This window comes from Propithecus coquereli, unplaced genomic scaffold (genome assembly GCF_000956105.1).
Source record: "Propithecus coquereli isolate 6110/MARCELLA unplaced genomic scaffold, Pcoq_1.0 Scaffold11, whole genome shotgun sequence".
In the NCBI taxonomy this organism is placed as follows: Eukaryota; Metazoa; Chordata; class Mammalia; order Primates; family Indriidae; genus Propithecus; species Propithecus coquereli.
Window position 1 is genome coordinate 6711172 of NW_012134969.1, and position 18504 is coordinate 6729675.

An 18504-nucleotide genomic window follows, 5' to 3' on the forward strand; every position below is an offset into this window, starting at 1 on the left:
TTGGCGTGGGTAGTGGGGTGAGGCGGCCCTCACTCAGGAGACACTGATCTGAGGCTCAAATGACATGAAGATGACAGTCTGGGGAAGGGAGCAGCAGGTGCCAGTGCCCTGGGGTGGGAACACACTGAGTGTGTTGAGGGGCAAACCAAAGACCCTCATGGCCACAGTAAACCCCTCAAAAGTTCACACATGGTGTTGGGAAGGTCAGGAAAAGAGGAAATGAGAAACCAACAGAGAGAGCTGAAGAAAACTCTGGGAATTTGGGTTCTTGGGCCCAGTGCCTTGCCATCCCAATGTCCTCTAGAGAGTGCTCTGCCTGCAGTGTTTACACTTGTACCCGTGACAATTATGATAATGACAGCAAGTGTCGGCAATTGACAGCATTGCTGAGCTTCCAAGTTGAATGTCTGCTCTGCCATCTCCTCTAAAATACGTACCATCGAGCACACACGGATTGTAAAACCTCCCTTTTTACTAAGCCTGACGGCTTAATGGAACAACCCATCCTAAAAGCAGGGCTGAAAGTCTGAAAAAGAAAATTCTTGCCTTGAAGCTCCTTTTTCCTGCACTTATGACATGATAGCCCAGGTGGCCCCATCTCAGCTTTAAGCCACCCTAGACAAGGGTTCCTTCCATTCAGGCCTCTGGGATGGCTGAGATGGGCTCATGTGACTCCCTAGAGTCACATAAATGTCTTCGGGCTTCAGTTTCACCTTTGAAATGAACATAGATATCCCGGAGATTAATGTCAGCCAATTGGTATGTAGACTCTAGAATCTACTTTTTCTCTTTTTTTGTAAATCACAATAACTTCTTCCATCCTCCGTAATTTCACAGAGATCCCTGTGGGCAGGTGAGTGCTCAGTTATTTATTCGTTGCCTGTGCTGTTGACGGGGATGCTGTGATGTTCAGGATGTGGTCCCCTCTGCAAGAAGCTCGTCGTGTGGGGAACACAGACACTGAGCAAGTTGCTTCCGGGCTGATGAGCACCACAGAGAGAAAATCAGGTCCCTTTGGAAACAGCCATCCATAACGTCTCCTGGGCCTGGAGAGCTCAACTCTCCCTAAAGATCTCACCCATCTTGGGAAATTTGTTCTACCTTTTGAAGACTGTTTTGCTTCGTGATGAATACTGAAGGAAAAATGGAAGCAACTGCTTTTGCTTTCTCTCAGCTGCCTACATTACACTATCTCCAAGCATGGCCCCATCCCATTTTGCTTACTCCAGACATAGTCAAAATATACTTGTGAGCAACATAACGTAGAAAATGATGTGGGATGGAGGATAAAGCCCCACATTTGGCCTGAGATGATCTGGGCTCAAATCCCAGCTTTGCCTCTGAGAAGTCCCTACACACACGGAGGACAACTCCCATCCCACTCACAGGATCACTGTGGGGCCCGATGTGGTCATTTACATGAAAATGCTTTGCAAACCATGGCACATTATTCTCGTGTCAGCTGCTATTCCACAAGTCTTCGCATATTCTGGACTTCAGCTTTTCCCGGCACTAATACGCAGATTCGTGCTATTCTTTTGTGACACCCTTCATTACGTGCCCCTCCTTCCGTCTTTTGTGTGGGTGCATTTAAAATCCGAGCCCTGACGGCTTTCCCTCACCGCCACGCTGGTTCCTTTAACTGCCTCTTTCTTCGTCCTTGTGGCACTTCTCTGTAATGGTACAGATGGGATGTCACCAAAAGCTTTGAAACCTTCCAGGGACCTTTCAGGAGTCATCCTCAAATCCGAATTCCAGACACCCCCCGATTCCGTTTTACAGACTTGGAAAATCAGAAAGCCCTTTCAATCCAGATCAAAATTATCTCTCTCAGACAGCGGAGGTGAGTAAAGGTCAGTCTAGTCCTCAGCTTTTCCATGAAATCTGTCCCATGTGCTGGTGGCCCTGGAGGAGCTACATGGAAGCCATGGGGGTCAGAATTCCCTTTAAGGGGCTGATCTGATGGTTCAGAGCCCCAGCAGCTATTTACCAGGAGCCTGGTCCTCACTCCAAAGTTTCCTTTGCGCCCTCAGACCTGCCCTGAAATGGCCCTGTGCAAACCAAGAAGCCTTGCTCGGTTTGGCCTTGCTGGCTGCCAAGTGTCTGTTCACTGACCACCAGCACCGAGCACGACCGCGCCCTTCCAGGCAGTTTGCGACAGATGGGGCAAGCTGAGAGTTGACGAACATCTGGTCTAGAAGCCAGGTCCTTTCTTCCAGAACCTACCAGAGGCAGCTTGAGCAGATGCTTCCCTTCTTCATGCAGGCTGGCCACCACTGACTGCGGTGGCTAGTGGCCAGCAGCGTCACTGGCCTCTCTGTTCCTAACAATTGCAAAGGACTTTGCATTGGAGCACTTGGAGTCAGAGCAAGAATGTCATAATCCTCCACTTGGGAAGTACCAGCAGCTGCCAGGTGACATCACGGGAGGGGATTGGGGAGAAGTCCTGAGGCAGGCAGGCAAGCAGAGGCTGGGGTTAATCCAGTGTTTAAGTACAAACACGTGAGAACTCAAGCGTACAGAAAGGAAATGAACATCACTCTTTTTCCACTTCAGTTAAAGAGGTTGCTGGGTAATTGCAGTTCAGATGCAACTTCTTCATTGGCTGTGCCTTGCTGCCAGTGACAGTGACCAGGGAAGCAAGCAGGAGGGATGACAAAACGCTGGGGTGTCGAGGGGAAGGGAGGGAGCAGCCTCGTGATGCCAGCAGGAACACTAAAAGCAGCCCCTTCCTAACTGTGGGCAAACAAGCCAGGGACCCAGCACTCCTCGGCTGGAGTCCTCATCCCAGAATCCACAGCTTTCTTCCCTGGCCGGGGCAGTGTGATCCCTGGAAACACAGACAAACACACCCAAAGAGCATCCCATTAAAAAGGCTATCTATGGCCATACCACCCTGAACATGGCTGATCTTGTCTGATCTTGGAAGCTAAGCAGGGTTGGGCCTGGTTAGTACTTGGATGAGAGACCATTAAAAAGGGTGCTGCTCTTGAGCAAAGAGCCAAAGTCTAGCAGAGCTGTGGCTGCATCCCAGCTCCCAGCCCCTGACCTTTGTGAATGACAGCACCTTTCTTTGGAGTGAGTTATGAGGAATCCCGGGAGCCGTTTGGTTACTGCACAGGAACGAGTCTTTTTTCTTTCTTTCCTATTTTTTTTTTTAGCCTTCTCAATTCAATCTACCCATCTTCCATACTCATTACCAAACATCACTGAATCCCCATGTCAGACAGAAACAGCTATTGTTTGCTTGAAACACAGGTTCGTTTATATGCTGGAATATGACACATCTTACAAACGGCAAATCAAGAAGCATTCTGAAAAATAAGCACTGGCTAGAAAAAAAATGTAACTTTATATTGTCCCAAACACTCAACGGGAAATACCATCATTTTCACTTGCTGCAATCAGAGCCATCGATAGACCTCATTTTTTTTAATTCTGAGTACTTTTAAAAATGTGTGTCCCTTTAGGTTTTGGCAATTAAAGCTGGAGGTTTTTGTTGTTGTTTTGGTCATGATTTCAGAACTGCTTAAGGATTTTCTTGGCATTATTTAAGAAAGTGTGCCTTTTTTTTTTTTTATGGAAATATTGACCCATCAGGATTTACTTAAATCCTCCTTGGTTATGGGCCTCCAAAGACAAAGCCATATCCATGGCAACCACAGGCCACCCAGCAGAAGAGAGCACACATCCATACACAGAGCATAATAGCTCTGTTTACTGATGACTGAGATCTCGAAAGCACTACTGTATGTTCCAATTCCCAGATCGGGGCAAGACTCCAGCCTGTCCTCATCCTCCAGGTCCAGCATCTATAATCAGGGCCACAGAAAGGGAGAGATGCCTTTTCCCAGCCCTTGGCCGCTCCTCTCTGGGGGTGAGGGACATGCCCTTTCTTCCAAGGTTGCGGGAAATAGCAAGCCAAAATGAGTGGGAAGCTGGAATAGGGACTAGTCATGCTGGGATGCTGAAGCCCTCCCCGCCCTGGTTGTATCCTGCCTAATTCCAGCTGTGGGCAGCTGTCCTCTGAGGCCGTCCCTGCAGGAACAGCCTCTTGTGGCAGCCATGCTCCAGACATGGGCCTGCAGGCCCTGAGAGGCACAGACAGCAGGTGCAGCCCTGCCGGAGCCAAGTTCTCATCCAAGTGCTTCGTGATTTACCCTTTGACCCTTTCTTGCATCAGCCTGCCTCATTCCATCAGTCTTTTCCATGTGCCAATAAAGACCTGGGAAACGCACAAACCCAGGTAAAGGGCTGTGCACACCAAGCTTTCTGACACCCAGACACAAAACAAGAACCCACAGCGCTCTCATCCAACTGCTAAATAAGAACAATCAAGTCTCAGGCTTGGGAAGAGCTCTCAGGCAGCTAGTCCAGCTGTTCCTCTGGAAAGTAAGTGAGTTCATCAGAGAAAACACCAGAATGGAAAGGACTGTAATCCAAAGGGCTTTTATTTAAACCCAAAACACACCCGAGCCCTCCATGGGAAGGTTTCCGTTGCCAAGTCTGGAAAGCAAGGGCCATGGAGGGTGGGGACAGCCAGGGGGCCTGCAATCCAATCACACATGCCAGAGCCTCAGGGTTTCCCAGTGCATGAGAAAGGCCACCCTTATGGCCTTAAACTGTGGAGGCCACCACCAAGAGGAAGAAGAAACAAAATCAGAGCTTCATTTGTAGCCACTTGGGTTTTTATCTGTTTTCAATATCTGGCTTGACGCACATATTTATTTGGATTTTTAAAAAGTTCCAGCAGTTAAAAACAGTCTGAAAAAATCACAGCTGGAGAAAGGAAAAGGAAGCGGCAGAGGAGGAGGGAGAGGGAAGAGGAAGAACACAGGTGCGCCCGCAGCCAGGTGCTCCATGCATGCCCCGGCTCATCAGTCCTCCTCCCACTGACCTCGCCAGGCAGGCCTGGCGTTCTCTATTGTTTTTCATAGATGATGAAACTGGGATTTGAAGAAAATGCAGAACTTCCTCCGAGGTCACAGTTGGCAGAGTCATCCCAAGCTGCCCCCAGGGATATCTGATCCCCCCACCCCCGACCCTAGCTTTATTTCTCTATAGAACTGGTGGCTGTTTGTATATGAATACGGATAATAATAAAAGTAACATAAAGAAAGGTAACATGAGCTGGGACAGCTCTGCCGAGAAATTCAAAATATCTGGGGTCTGCTACTGTCCCAGCAGGCTCCAAGGTGAAGCCGTCACTGTGACTACACCTTCAATGCCAGATTTATTCCAAATTCTGAAAGCTCCATGCTGAAAAGCGGGACTCTGTTTCTCATCATTGGTGCCCGAGGTGCTCTTTGTTTTAGATCTCTAGGCTTTGGAGATGTTTACGCTGCTTCATTTTTCACCATCACGGAGACAGAACTTCGTAGAATTGCTAGGAAAGGGAGCCAGCTCTCTATGTACAGGGAATTTTCCACAGTGTCTTTGCCAGAAAGGGAGCGTGAGCTCAGGTTACGAGGCCAAGTGAAAAGGATTTGCGAAGGTTTCCATTCAGAGCCGTGTGCTGGGCAACCGCTTACAACAGGGAACCAGCTTTTGTGCTCAAAAAGGCTAGTGAAGGTAGCCAAGCTTCTCTGACCGGATCAGCTGGCTTTTTAAAAATTTCAACTGGTTGGGAAACTCATGGAAAAAGGTTGAGTGTAGCTGGAGCGTCAGGGAGGCCAGCACCCCAGAAGTAACAGTGCCCCGAAAGTCATGTTTGATGCGCAGCGTCTGGCCCTTGAACTCATTTAACTCGCCCAATGGCTCATTAAGGCCAAAGTGGGAAGTTGGAGGATGAATCCAGCAGGACATGAACTTTAAAAAAGAATCTTGCGTTGGCTGCACACCTGATCCCTGAAAACATCCCCAAGGGTGGTTGAACTCGTTCCACCCAACTCAGCCTTGGGTGAAAACAGTAAGCAATCGGTGGAGAGAAAAGGAGCAGAGAACACGGGGCCTACACTGGAATTCAACCGAGATTCCAGGGACTCACATCTACACGTGGTCGTTTAAAACTAGATGACCAAGGAAATACAACCGCTGCTGCTTCTATCTGCTGGTGGAGCAGCGGAAGCCCAGGTTTTCTCTTCCATGCCCTCTGCATGCTGTCTACCGCCTGGCCCCAAGCCAGTCACCCTCATTCCCCAGTGACTCGCCCTGACCTTTGTGTCCCATACACAGGGGTGCTGGCAGATCGTGGTCACCGGTATATTGAATCCACATATGCACAGGCTTCTTATGTTTCTCCTTCTCACTTAACTTCCTTCAACTTTCTATCTTGAAAGAATGATAGACCCACGAGAAGTTGCAAAACACTTAAAATTACCTGAGAGAAGAGCTGTGGTCTTACTTGCTGCATCCTGTCTTCCTGTAGGTCTGTTTGCCCTGTGAGGGACACAGCATGGGGGCCAGTGTGATTGAATAGACTAGACATTCAGGAACTCTTGGGGTCTAACTTTCTTACAGGCGGAATGATGATATCTTGTCCTCAGATCATGTTCAACAGGTGAGAGCTCTCTCTAAATATCCAAGCTTTTCATTATGTTTTTGCTATTTCTGAGCCTCCTATGAAATGAATTTTATTTTCCCTCTTCATTATTTTGTTTGTCATATCTGACATTGGCCTCTTTCCAGCTTGTGAATAGACCAGTTGTTTCTGCTAACCCTTAAATAAGAGCTTAAATTATCATAATTCTCAATATAGAAATTCATATTGATAAATCCTACCATACCTGGCTAAGGAGTAGCAGATCAAAACTCCACCTTAGAAGAATTTAAAAAAAAAAAACCACTTTGATTTTCATTTTCAAAAGAACAATAAGGAAAGGCAATGCTCTGACGAGAGGGAAGTTACCCCACTGAAAAAGATCTAACAGGATCTAGGTTGTGTGCTTAAAAAGTCTTCAAACGATAGATAACAGTGTTCCGTGAATGGTTGGCAGTCTTGGTTTACTAAAAGAACATCTCTTACAACTAAAATGGCATTTCCTGTGTAAGGCTCGGGGCATGCAGGTTCTGTTTTAGAACCAAAAGAAGGACTACCCACCCCACCATGGGGGCAGGGAGGATGTAGTGGCACAGCTGGCCTGAAGCCTTGTCCCTTCCCTGCCAGCCCTGCCCACCAAAGGGGTCAGCCCAGCCACTCAAGTATAAAGGGGGAGAGCGACCAATAAAGGCCAGCAGAAGGTTGATGTCTCTGAAAGATCCTTGTGCTTGGGGGTAGCTAAGAGGACACTAGAGTACCATTCCCACCCCACACAGACCCTGAGCTGTATAGATTTATTTCAGAAGAAAAAGGTTTCTGATTATAAAAGCAATTATAAGCTCGTTTCAAAAAAGTTGGAAAATTAAATAAGTATAAGAAAAAAATATAATTGCTTGTAATTCTACCATCTAGAAATAACCACTGTTGACATTTTGGTATATTTCCTTCCTGTTTTTAATGTATATGTGTGTTTATTTACATGAACATATTAATAGATAATACAAAGTTGGACTCAAACTGCTTTTTTCCATGTCATTGAATAATCTCATCTGGTAAATAACACTGGCTATACAATATACTATCATATGAAAGTACTATTTGTTCATTCATTCTCCTGGTTGCAGGTCCTTTTTATCTGTTCAAATATTTGTAATTATAAAGATGCTGTCAGTCCCAGTGTGGTGGTGCGCTCCTGTAGTCCCAGCTACTAGGGAGGCTGAAGCAAGAGGATCGCTGGAGCCCAGGAGCTGGAGGTTGCAGTGAGCTTTGATGATGCCACTGCACTCTAGCCTGGGTGACAGAGCAAGATCCTGTCTCAAAAAAAAAAAAAAAATGCTGTAAGGAAAAAGATCCTTGTTTATAAGTCTGTATCTTTGCCCTTCTTTGACACTTGATGTATCAAAGATGTAGATTTCTGGAAGGAGGATTACCACATGAAAGGAAAAAACATGCTTATGGCTCTTGATCTATATGCTTAACAGTTTTCCATGAACTTTGTACCAATTCACCTTCCCCGTGTGCCCTATGGTCACACATAGAGTACGCAAAAAGCTGTGTGCCAACATCATAGTACCCAGTTTACAAAATTATTACAGGGTCTTTGGGGAGTCAAGGTCTTTGACTGATTCTTCACTTAATGTAGCAAGATCAGAAGGGATTGGAAAATTTGCAGGCTTTATTGACTAAGATTGATAAAAAAAATAGCCTAACGAGCATCCCAGAGCCCCTGCTAGCTCATACAGTACCTTTGCACAAATTAGAGAAAGTCACACCTTCCTCAAGGCACTTTACTCCATCTGTCAGAAAATGATTATAATAAACATCAAACCTACGATGACTGCAGTGGGAACGGAGGCCCTTCGAGTCATGTGGTGCATATTTGGTACTCTTGAGATGCTCTGCATGTCCAGAGGTTTCTATACAAAATTTGTCTCTGGCACAGCAGGCCAGATACACGACAGAACCTCTCGCACCTGCGGGTACACACACCGGTCTCACTCCTCTCTCCACCACCCGCTCGCTGCTTGCAACAGCCGGGCACTGTGCAGACAAAAACCCCCGAAGCCTCCCAATTGCCTGGAAATTACAGCTGCCCCCATAGGCGCTGCTTTCGCAGGTGTTCCAGCCTGTATTTCCTGCCTCTCAGGTTGCTCCATTTAGATATCCCAGCAGTGCCTCAAATTTGTCAGAGGAGACAAACCTCATTCTCCTTGCCCCACTTCTCTGTCTCTCTGGGGATGCTTTTCAACTTGGGGCTGTCAACAAATTATCCCCTCCCTTCACACCCCACCACCATGCTGTTACCAAATTCTGATTATTCCTCCTTCACTTCCCTTGGTGCATTGCTCTCTCCGCCTCCCTTGAATCTATTAACCCCAATCAGGACATTAACGAGCACAGGTTATGGAAAATTACTCCAGTTTCCGATGACTGTCGGGTTTACTGTTTCTACCTCGGACTCAGCGAACGCATTGAGCACAACCTCCCTGTATGAGAGCTGAGAATGGAAAACAGCACTGGATGGAGAAGCACTCAGAGGCAAGAAACGAATGGTGAGGCCAATGCGTAGACTTGCACAATGAGAGAGTCCGGGTAGAAGGTGATGCATCTGGACTGGCTGCAGGTGTTGGGCCGGCATAGCTAACACCCACTAAGGGGATCGATCCCCTGACGACAGCACAGTGAGCTCCCCAGGGCCACTGTCAGAGGCTGCAAGATCCAGACAAGATCCTGACAGGCCCCCATTTGCTGCCTGCAGCAGCATTCCAACTCTGTAACTGCTTCTAAGCTTCCGGTGCAAATCCTGAAGCAGGTGTCATCTCTCAAACAAAGCTGCACTTCTGATGAGGCAGAAATCCCCAGCATCGGACACACCCCAAGGACCCCCTGTTTCCATTTCAAGATTCAGAGGATGTTGTGGGGTGGCCAGGCACACAGTGTGGGCCGCAGATAACAACGTGCTGTTCCTCCCGGCCCCTCCTTGCCGCTCTTTTGGGAACTTCCCTTAGAAAGTTCTAGAGACGAGACAGGAGAGAGGTCAGAGCCAGCATGTCCCTTATTTCCCTATCTTTTGGCAAACAGTTTGTGGCCATAACAACGCCTCTCACCTTCCTCTCCATTGAGAAGAAAACTAGAAGAAATGGTGGGTAGAGGAGTTGGCTTTGCCCTAGGCTTCAGGGAAGTAATCTGTGTCGTACTTGGCAGGAGAGTCTTTGTCGAGGGCAGCGGCTGACCACTTTGGATCTTGGGGTGGGGTTGGCCATACTCAATAGTCTTAGCAGGGGAAGTGGCCAGGCCAGAATGGCAACCATGGGACTTAGTGTGGGGGCTTTAGGTCACATGGTATCAGTCAACCCGGAGACTGAGTTCAATTCCATGGGTAACCAATCCATCATGCCAACATCGTGAAGCCCCAGAAAAACTCTAGGCAACGAAGCTCCGCTGAGCTTCCCTGGTTTTCAGAACTCCATGCATTTTGTCACACTTCAATACCAGGAGGGTCCTGACTCCACAGGGAGAGAAGACAACAGCACGTTTGCATCTGGAATCCTCCGAGACTGTCCTATGTGTCTCTCCCTTTGGTTGATTTCAGTTTGTATCCTTTCCCTGGAATGAACCATAACCGTGAATATTATAGCTTTCAGTGAGTCCTGAGCCCTTCTAGAACATCATCAAACCTGAGGGTGGTTTTGGGAACCCCCCAAACTTGCAGTTGGTGTCAGAAGTAAGGGCAGTCTTGAAACTGTGCCCTCAAATTTTGCAGTTTGGCAACTCTGGGCAAAGCATAATGTGATCTAGATGAGTCCACAGGGAAATCATTCTCTTACAACTAGGCTGCCAGATTCTGAAATGAGGGTTATGGAATCCATCTCAAGAGACCTGTTAAAACAGTCTCAACTTCCTGCCAAAGTGTGGTTTGTGCTGACCACAGCAGAGGACCAGCCGGAAGACCCTCAGAGACCCTCCTTTCCAGGGAGGTCTCATCCTGGGGGTGGACCTGTCTCCACACCTAAACCTCCAGAAGTTTCCCATCCCATTTAGAATGAAATCCAGACTTCTCACCCTATCTACGTATTTGTGTGTGATTCCCCCACTACAATGTAAATCTACATCAGTGCCAGCACATACTAGACACATTATAAATGTCTGCTAAATAAATGAATAGCCCAAATACAAACAATATCAAAACGTCTGTTTTTGCCAGCAAGATTTTACCTCTGGCTTAATTTTTCAAATTATTTTTTATTGAGCTATAATTAACATACCATAAAATGTAGTCTTTTACAATTCAGGGATTTTTAGTATATTTACAAGGTTGTGCAACCTTGTGAGTATACTAAATCACCACCATTTATATCACCACCACTATTTAATTTTTCCAGCTTAATTTTTATCCCAGTTCTTCCTTCCTCTTCTACCATGTGGCTCTAATGGGGGCTGCCAATCAAACCCCCCCACGTGCATCAGCCATGGGAAAGGCCCAGAGCTCAGGTGAGGCGGCACATTCTTCCCAGCACTTTCCAAGAGAAACTGAGAAAAGAAAGACCTTCTCTCTCAGATGGGAAAGCTATGAGGAATGAGTAAGGATCAGCAGTGCCCAGATCCCTTGCCATGTGGAAGCAGCTGGTCCATAATAGGTGACAATAAATCTGACATACAGAGAGACAGAGAGAGGGAACACCGGTTTTGGTTGTCCCCAAGCCATCCCATTCCACTTCCCAGCCAATGATTCTCTCCTGGTGGCATTCCAGTGGCTTTCTGTAACTTGGAACTCAAGGTGTTCCAATCAATAAAGTCCTTGTCCCGCTCACACATTCCTTCAGCTCATGTTTATTAAGTATTTACTGTGTGCAGGAACTTACATGAGCTCCACTGAAGAGGTTGAAATGATAAGATTAAATGTCGTGATTAGACAGGGTGGGAGTAGAGGAGAAAGAGGAACGAAACATGACAATGACGGCGATGGTGATGGCAACCAGGTTTCCTTGGCCTTAAACTGGGCCAAGCACTTTATATGCATTAACTCATTGACTCTTCAGAACCCCATGAAGTAGGTCCTATTATGGCCCCCATTTTAGAGTCTAGGAAACCGAGGAAGGCAGAGATGAAGTAATTTGCACAAGAGAACCTGGATGACAGTTAAAAATAAATAAGTAGGCCGGGCACGGTGGCTCACGCCTGTAATCCCAGCTCTCTGGGAGGCCGAGGCGGGCGGATTGTTTGAGCTCAGGAGTTCGAAACCAGCCTGAGCAAGAGCGAGACCCCCGTCTCTACTAAAAATAGAAAGAAATTAATTGGACAACTAAAAATATATAGAAAAAATTAGCTGGGCATGGTGGCACATGCCTGTAGTCCCAGCTACTCAGGAGGCTGAGGCAGGAGGATCGCTTGAGCCCAGGAGTTTGAGGTTGCTGTGAGCTAGGATGATGCCATGGCACTCACTCTAGCCCGGGCAACACAGTGAGACTCTGTCTCAAAAATAAATAAATAAATAAATAAGTAAATAAGGAATCCAGGCAGAGGAGATGCGGGAAGGAGGAAGAGGTCACTTTTGCACATCCTGAGTTTAAGTTGCCCATTGCCGGAAACTGAGCCCCCAACTTCAGTTTGCATGTGTCCCTGTCAAACAGGAATAGTCTTACCTACACTTTCTTAATGAGTACACAACAAAGTGCAAAATCCCACGCTTTCTTAAATCAGGATAGATTATCTTGACTGTTCCCCCATCCACCATGGCTGTCACTCTGCTACAAAAGGAAATTAGATTCATCTGATAAGCCTTGTTTTTCACAAAATAATGTAGGATGATTACCCAGTACCCTGTGGTCTTCTAGGTGTTTGCAAATTGATTTTTTGATTATTTGTTCCAGTGATTTTCCAAGTAGTCAGTGTTTTTCCAAGTTATTCAGCTTGGAAATGTGGGTGAGTTAAAATTCGTATTTGCCTCCCTTTTCTGTATTAATATGAAGTGTTGACATTGTGATTATTTAGGATATTTTTGCATATGGCATCAGACATACTCTGAGTACACATACATTCAAAGCTATACGATGATAAATATACTTGTTGAGAGGCATAAAGCAATATTCATGCAGAATCTCTCAGAATTTATGACTGCAAAAAATGAAAACATATTGAAAATATATGGTTAGTTAAAATACCCCAAATAAATTATGTTCATCAATTTCTAGAAATGTTTATATGACGATTTTTTTAAAAAACCCCAAAAAACTCAAACAAAAATTACTCCTGTGTTCATGTACTGTGAACACTGACCAAAAGAAAGATACAAAAGAATTTTTAAAATGTATCTTCTCTGCACTCAACCCCCTTCCCTGAAGACAGGATTTGGAGGCAGTGGTGTCTGGCTAGGACACCATGCGGGAATTCAATGTTTTGTGGATACAATTTAAAGCCCAATACTAGAGAATCAGAGGAATAAAATCCCAGAATAGACATTTTATGGGGGAATGAATTGAGGGGCTCAATTAAGCAACCGCTAAGGGCTTTTCCAGCTCAAATATCTATGAATCTAAAGACTGACGGATCATGAGTATGATGAATGAAAATTATGGCAAAATGTTTTGCAAAAACGCAAGACCATAAAAATGCCAAATATAACTTAAGTACCATCTCTCCACAAAGTTAAATCCTTTCATTTTATTAAGTACCTGTCTTTAGAAGTATCTACTATGCTCTGAGTCTACTATTAATAAATATTACAGGTATCTAAAGAAAGCTTTTGTCAAATCTGTGAGGCCAAAAATCTACTTTATGAAAATGAATGATTAATAGGATGAGTAGATTTGACAGCCTTCATATGAATGAAACTCGCCACCTGAAACAAGTTTTAAAACAAAAAAGCACACAACTCCTACCTGGCAGCCCTTGCCCCTTAGACCCAGGGGCCCTGAGCACTGCATTACCCTTCTTGTTTCCTTAAACCCTAAATAGTACCTTATTAAATACTCTGCTAAGAATGTCATCAGTTTCCTACAGGGCCCATGGCTGATACAGGGATAATAATATTATCTGACAATAAAATGGGCTGGGCACAGTGGCTAAGGCCTGTAGTTCCAGCTACTGGGGAGGCTGAGGAGGGAGGTACTCCTTGAAGCCAGTAGTTGGAGAACAGCCTGGACAACATAGTGAGAACCTTGTCTCCTTAAAAAAAAAAAATTAATAATAAAAATAAATAAAGTCATCTAAAATAAGGACTAACTTGAAAAAGCATTTAGCCTGGTTCATAGTAAGTGCTTATTATTATTAAGATTTTCAGTTGCCTATCAATTGTTCAATAAATACAGAATACCTGCTGATTGGTCAGTTTCTCCTCTAAACTCTTTATCAGGAATTTTGAGTAAGCATATATTTAGCCTACTACTTTTCTCATGAAGGATGACATTTGTTTTTGTGTCCCTTGAAATCCCAAAGGACTTTCAAAAAGAGCAAACTTCAAACAAAGACACGTGGATGCAAAGTCATTTTCACAGTCATTTCTCAGTGTTAATGGAAGTCTGGGGACAAACTGTGGAAGCTTCAAAGAGATCAACGCCAGTGGAGAAAAAATGTGGCTCTAAGTGCCTTGAGGTTTTTCCTGATGGCAAACTTTTGGAGCAGTAATCAAGATAAACCATTATAGGAGAGGATGCACTTATTGGCAGAACAGTTGGAAACTGTCACACCAATACTAAGATTTCTAATTCTAGCTGAGCATATCATACATTCTTAAAGTTTTTTTTAAACACAATGTGTCAAATAAATAGGAAGTGAGAAGAATGTGTTGTTTTTTGCCATCGCCTCGCTGCTCAATATTTGTAATAACCTAATTTTCTTTCTTCCTTCCTCCTCCCCCCATAACTGTTTAAGTGAGCTCTTTGAATCGCAAATTCGATGGAATGTACACAGAATTACTCTGCCCTTAGTAATATGTCTTTCCTGGAAATCTTGGAATGGTTTTAGGCAACTTTGAAGACCTATAGTGTCCTAAAATTCCACCTTTTATTTTTCTTTCAAAGAAAAGCACTTTTTGGTCATTTGCTCCATATCCACAGTACAAAAAGAAACTACTGCAGAAAAACCAGCAAGAGCATACATTTTAGCACGCGACGGCTTGGTTCCCGCTTTTCTTCACCCAGGACCTAATCCCTTTATTCAAAAGGTAACTTAACGTTGCTGCCAGATATGTCCTTTCTGCCGTCTGCTGATGGTGGCCCGGGTTTGGGTAGGCTCCACCCTCACGCCGGCGCCTGGGGGCTAGGTCCCAATCCCCTTCAGCCTCGTCTGCTCTGAAATAGATTTTACAACCTTTACTAAAAACATGTCTTATTTGCATTTAGAAGGATATAAATTATTTAGAAGGATCTAAATTGATTTTCACCCACTTCTAAAATGGAGGCGTTCCCACACCGGGAGTCGAACCCGGGCCGCCTGGGTGAAAACCAGGAATCCTAACCGCTAGACCATGTGGGAGACGACGACGATGAATAGAGGTGCAAACCCAGATAAGTTGAATCTCTTTTATCAGCTTCCGCCCGCCCACCTCGCGCAGCTGCAGGCGTCCAGCCTGCTTCTGCGCCTGCGCGTGTTCCATAGCCGCTTAACCCACTCGGGCTCGCGCTCTACTCGTTCCCTCCTTGCCAGGAGCTCCTGAATCTCCCTTCTGTCTACACTCGCTCCTTTTGTGATCCCATCCAGTTCCTGGTCCTCGATACCGTGTCGACACCGCTGTACACACTAGCCTGGATGAGTCATTGTTCGTAATTCCTCACAAGAGCTCCTGCGAAATACAAAAGGACCGGTGTTTGACTGGTAGAAGCTCGTTAAGTAGAAGCAAGAACCGTGGAGAGCTATAAACCCGCCGCCGCGGAGGCCACAGCGGGACTGGCCGGTGTCCCCGGACCGAATCTGTGCCACAGATCCGACCGTGTCTCTCCCCTCGCTGCTCCGGTCCAGGCTGCCCACGGGCACCTTCCCGTCCCCAGAAAGTTGATCTTTCCGTCCGCAGAAACAGAAACAGCAATGAGGCCTGCCTAGGAGCCTGGAACATTCCAGGTTCTGTTGACCCAACAGCTGAAGGGAGGATTTGTGTCTCTGCAGGCAGGCAGTGGTGCTCTGTAAATGTAGCTTAGAAAACTGGAGAAAGTCCCTTACTGCAAGCATTCACGAGGGGTGGAAATTCCTCGTGGTTTCCAGAGCCCTCTCCATCCGAGCAGCGCTGCCTGGGGGCAGACCCGGCCCAGCACTCTGCCTGCGGCCTTGGGAAGCACAAAGATCCAGTCATTGTTGACGGCCAGTGTGGGACAGCCGCGGTCTGGTGTCCTCGTTGTGGCTTGCGCTACACACAGGCTGTTTTTACTAGCGGCGGGCACTTCGGAGCCCGTTTGAAAGCTAAGCTCCCTCCTCGCGCCCCCCCTGCCGCGGGGACTTAGAAGGGCCTAACCGAGGCTCGCGAAGGTTCAGTTGAGGGGAGAGGCGGGAACACTCTGGAAATAGAAACTACCCTGCCTTGCACTCGTTACCACGGCTGAAGTTGCCTAACAGGGAGTGAACATAATCCAACATAATTAAAACGTAATGCAGCTCTGAAGAAAAAACAGCAGCACTGACAGCAGACCTACTGTGTGTGTCAGACAAATTCCAATGTGTTCGTTTAATCCTCAGAGTATACCTATGAGGTCGGTCTTATCCACATTTTAGGTGGTTCTTCCACTACTGTCTTTGAATACTGTTTGTTTTTTAATCAGTGAGACAGCTGCTCTCCTTTTGAGGATATCTGCTTTGGAACACCAGAGAAAACTCTCCAAAACAAACCTCGTCACCTACAGAATACCTGACATCAATTTGGAGACCCAGAGATTTCATATGTACTTTTCAGTTTTGTATTTCTATTTGATGATAATTCTTTTTAAAAAGTATCTTACCAGTTTTAAAGATAAAATTTCTTAATGTTACTCATACATTGTATAGGCACCGTTTTTAGAATGTAACCAAAATGCAAGTTTACTTTTGTTTCTCAACTATCCCTAAAATGAAAGTTGTTCCATTTTTCTCTTGCCAATGGATAAAAACTTGGGCAGCAGCAGAAAGCCCTATGGTCACTTTAAGTAATAAAACACAGTCCAGGACAACATACTATTCAACAACTCAATCTTTATTCTAGATAGTTCTCTCCCACCCCCAGCCCTGCCTCACCCCGGCTTAGGCATGATTTCAGGCTAGAAGCAGTGGTTTGCCGGATCTGGCTCTTAATGGCCCACAAGAGCCACTTGTGGACTTCTCGTCCTAACTCTGCGTTCAGTGACATCACGTGGGCACCCCGAGATGGCCATACCAGGTGTATTTACACTAAGGAAGTAGGCAAATGCTGCAAGGCTGGGCTTTCTTCCTTGGAGAGCCAGTGTGCTGGTTAAAAACTAGTGGTGTGCTCGTTAAACATTTATCACACCAGGTGTGATCCCCTTCTCCTTTCTGTCTTTGGCCTTTCTCCGTTTGAGGCTCCAGGGCCTCTAAGATTTGAGTGTAGGGAGGGGAAGAGGAAAGGAGACAGAAGGTCCTACTCCACTAGTACTGTAATTCCGCTTCCTGCTTTCTGGGCCTGCGCTTGTTTAGGGCCGACTCTTTTTCTCAGTGGTACTCTGTGGGCTCATCAGAGGCTTCCCTGCGTCTGCCCCATGGACAGGGCCTGGCAAGGGAGGCCAGTAGGGTTTGCCCAGAGTGGGCTTCAGACGAGGGTCACCGGTGGCTTGGTTTAACTGCAGATTCTTAGCCCCACCCACCCAGGACTCCCAAATAAGACTTCTGAGAACAGGCCTGGGAAAATGAATTTTAACAACCCACCCCCACCCCTTCAATGATTTTGATATCACTAGAGTTTGAGAAACACTGAACCACATGACTGCAAACCCCCTTCGATCTCTGAAAGCCCATGATCCCTGAAACACAGCTTCTATCATTTCCCTTTCCTGCTCAAAAGCCTGAAAAAAATGGCATCTGGTTGCCTGTTGAGTAAAATCTAAATTTCCTGGCCAAGCCTTCCAGGCTTCCCATAATCCAGCCCTAACATAGCCTGCTAATATTGCCCCCCGTGCCCCTCTTCAAAGAGGCCACGTTCCAGATCACGTCACCTGCTCTGTCTCACCTGGCCCTCTGCCCTGCTCACTCTGCACCGCCCTCCCAACTCTTCTTTCCACATCTGTCCCCAAGCCCAAGGCCAGCTCAGCCCCACGAAGCCACCTCAGGTCACAAGGCACTCCCATTTCCTCTGAGTCCCAAAGCACAGACCTTTAGTATATAGTGATATAGGCTTACACCTTGCCACCCTTATTATTTAAGTTATTTAATAGGGAAATCCATGAATAAAAATCAGATTCCATAATCCCCCTGGGAACCCAGTCCTACACTCAATCATTTTGCCAAGTAGTCCTTCCTTTTATCTAACTTAAGTACTTCCTGCTGTACTTCTATGTGAAAGCTGCCGCCTTTTAACAACGAGCATGAACAAAATGTTCCTGGGAGGAGGGAAAAAAACTCGAATTTTTGAAGTTTAGCCAGACCCGTAAGTGAGCTGCATTTCTTTAGTTCCACACACACACACACACAAAGCCTTCTTGTTGACACAAGGAACAGTTATTCCTGTTCCCATGCATCTAGGGCTGGCTCTCACTGGGCAGCTCTCCTTTTTTATCCACCATTTGATACTGGAAAAAAGCCCCACACATATTGTGCTTGCCAGGCATCTACATTAGCCAAAGGGAGGTGGGGTGTGATTCCGGTTCATGCCTGCCAGTCCTTTAGGACTCAGGATGGTTTCCATTTTAGTGGGCCCAGGAGTCATCCTTTAAAAGGCCATCAAAAACAAGCACCAATTAAATTCCACTCTCCCAAGGAGAGCTCTGGCCAGCAGGGGTGACACACTGACTGGTTGTCCTTGCTGACCAGTGAGAGTTAATCTTCATGGCCTAACACTAGGCTCAGTCTCTAAAATAGGGTTTCATTTCAGGAGGCCACTGGAATGACAGAGCTTC

General features: G+C 46.1%; 1 non-coding gene across 1 annotated transcript; it reads right to left on the reverse strand.

Annotated features, from left to right (window-relative positions):
- Positions 1-14878: 14878 nt before the first annotated feature.
- On the reverse strand, positions 14879-14950 carry TRNAE-UUC. Its single transcript has one exon. It is a non-coding gene; the product is annotated as a tRNA-Glu (tRNA).
- Positions 14951-18504: the final 3554 nt, after the last annotated feature.